This window comes from Marmota flaviventris, chromosome 10 (assembly GCF_047511675.1).
Source record: "Marmota flaviventris isolate mMarFla1 chromosome 10, mMarFla1.hap1, whole genome shotgun sequence".
NCBI classification, from domain to species: domain Eukaryota; kingdom Metazoa; phylum Chordata; class Mammalia; order Rodentia; family Sciuridae; genus Marmota; species Marmota flaviventris.
In genome coordinates this window covers 102,455,893-102,458,579 of record NC_092507.1, presented here as the reverse complement: position 1 = coordinate 102,458,579, position 2,687 = coordinate 102,455,893, and the positions used below count along the sequence as shown (strand labels likewise).

Below are 2,687 nucleotides of genomic sequence, written 5' to 3'. Positions count from 1 at the left end.
TTATCACTCAATTATTTATCAGGGGATTAATTCACTGATTGGGTTAAGACTCTTACAATCTAATAATTTCTCCTCTGAACCTTCTTGCATTGTCCCACACATGAGGTTTGAAGGGATGCTTCACATCCAAACCATAACCCTATATAACCTCTTAAAGATGTTAATTATCCAAGTCTTAGTGTAACTTGACATTATAGTGAGCTGCTAGATGGCTTTCAGTTCTTTTCCTTATTGACAGGTTCAGTTTCTTCCTACTGAAAGAGGCAGTTTTGTGTCAGCATCTAAATGTGTAGTTCATTTCCCACTGAAACATGGGGTATGCAATTCACTTCCAGTAAGTTTGTTTTTTTTCTTATGTACATTAAAATGGTTTAAAGTCTTCCTTTGATTTTCTTGATGACTTCCCTTGCAAATGTTTATGTCAGTACTACCATTAATAGTCTAAAGCCTACTAATGAAATAGTAAATCTTCTGACCCAATGATGTCATTATGAACTATAGTTCTCAAATGCCATTGGTCCTTTGGTCTTTATAGTTACAGGAAGGGAAAGAGCTAAGGGGATGCTGACAACAGAGTTGGGCCATTTTCTTATTTCATCTTCCAGTTTTTCTTCTAGCAGCTGCAAAGTTTTCACATCATGTTCCTGCTTTCTTGCATCTGCCTCTAATTTAACCTCTGTCCCTTTATGATTGCACTAATAACTGGAGGCAGAGTCTGACCAGAAGCTATTGAGCAGGCATTGATAGTCTCACTGTTGGTGTGCTATGGCCTATTAAAACAGAAGTAAGTCTTTCACAGCCAGTGGTGTTCCGACAATGTGAATGCTTCCTGATCAAGCCAAATTTGACTTTGTCTGCATTGACACTGCAAGTTGTGTAGCTAGGATGATGATAATGTTGGCAGACTGTATGGTGATTTTTGTCTCATTCTCAGCAGAGGCTGGCATCACAGTAGGGATTGTCTGAAGGACTACTTTTTGGAGATAATACTGCTTTTGGACTAGTGCTGGTTATTAATAATGTACCCACATGAACTGACTCAACAGTCTCTGTTGAAATCTTCTGACTCAATGATGTCATTATGATCTATTGCCACATGAGCTATCCTGGGAGCTGCTGCTGCCGCCACAGAATTGTGACGCTAAAAGACTTGGAGGAGGCATCATGACCAGGGGAAATTGATATTTACAACTCTAGCCACACCATTCTCTGCTCTAGAGCTATTTATAGAAGAGATTTTTCCACCATGAACAGAAGTTGATGCTTTCAGGAGATTAGATAGTGACCCTTGTTCTAATGATTTTTCATTAGCACCTGCTGCCAAATCTTTATTGCATTTTTTTTAACTTTTGTCATCACCTATGACCACTATGTTTTGGGGCATACCCTTGAGCTAATATAAAAACCTCTCTCCTTCAAACTTTGCAAGAATTTCCCTTTGGTAGTAGGATCTTAAAGTTTGTCCCATGGTCTCATAGTTCATGTCTAGTTTGTTCTTATGCTTTCCCCCAAAGCCTATAGACAGCCTTCAAATCCACACGCTTGATATGCCCTTTTCTCTCTGAGTCCACTTAATACACCATGGACAAGAATTTTTGGGTTGAAGTAGATCCAGAAAAAAATTGCACCAATAGGTTGTGATTCCTTTTCCTTCTCTGGGTTTCTTCTAGCCCAGAAGACCCATTGGAAATTGAGTTTGGGGCGTACAGCCAACATTTTCTTTTTAACTGGTTCATGACTCTATGGTGATGTAGGAGAGGTTATCTATTGGTTTAGACTCTTCAGTTGACACCTCCTCTAAGGTTTCTGTAATGCACCTGGCCTCATATCAGCATGTTGAAAAATTCTGGAGTTTTTACACAGGGAGGGACAAACATTTCCACAGGACTTCTTGAATTCCTCAAGCAAGTAGAGATTCCATACGAAGCAGGACTTCAGCAACTTTAATTGTCTTGTTTGTACAGTGTGCCTTATTGCCATGAACTGATATTTCTATCACCTGTGTTATATTTTAAATGTTATTGTCTCCCAAATCTCATGTGTGAGACAATGCAAGAAGATTCAGAGGTGAAATGATTGAGTTATGAGAGCCTTAATGCAATCAGTAAATTATCCCCCTGATAGGATTAGTTGAGTGGTAACTGAAGGCAGGTAAGTTGTGGCTGGGGGAGTACCTTTTGGATATATACTTTGTATCTGGCAAGTGGAGTCTCTCTCTGCTTCCTGGTGTGATGTCTTGAGCTTACTTCCTCCACCACACTATTCTGCCATGATATTCTGCCTCATCTCAAGCCCCAAGGAATGGATCCAGCCTTATATGGAACTGAGAACTCTGAAACTGTGAGCCCCCAAGTAAGCTTTCCCCCACCCACTGTAATTGTTCTTGGAACATCTTTTGGTCACAGCAGCAAAAGAGCTGACTAAAGCACGAATTGGAACTGAGAGGGAAATTGTTGCTATGACTAATCTGACCATGTGGTTAAGAAGTTTTGGGAGTTTTGGAGGGGGGGGTTTGTGGGAAGAATTTTGGAAAGTTTCACAATGCAATCTAGAAAAGATTTATATCGTTGTAATTGAAGCTTACATGGTCATTTCAGGTTCAAGGGAATAAGAATAAAAATTCCTCTGAGAAGAGATTGGGTGAGCACTCTGCTTGCCCAAGGAATCCTAGGAAGGAGTCTCACCAT

General features: G+C 40.0%; 1 pseudogene; it reads right to left on the bottom strand.

Moving 5' to 3' along the window:
• Positions 1 to 488: 488 nt before the first annotated feature.
• LOC114080424 (ETS-related transcription factor Elf-2-like) lies at positions 489 to 2,687 on the bottom strand (annotated as a pseudogene).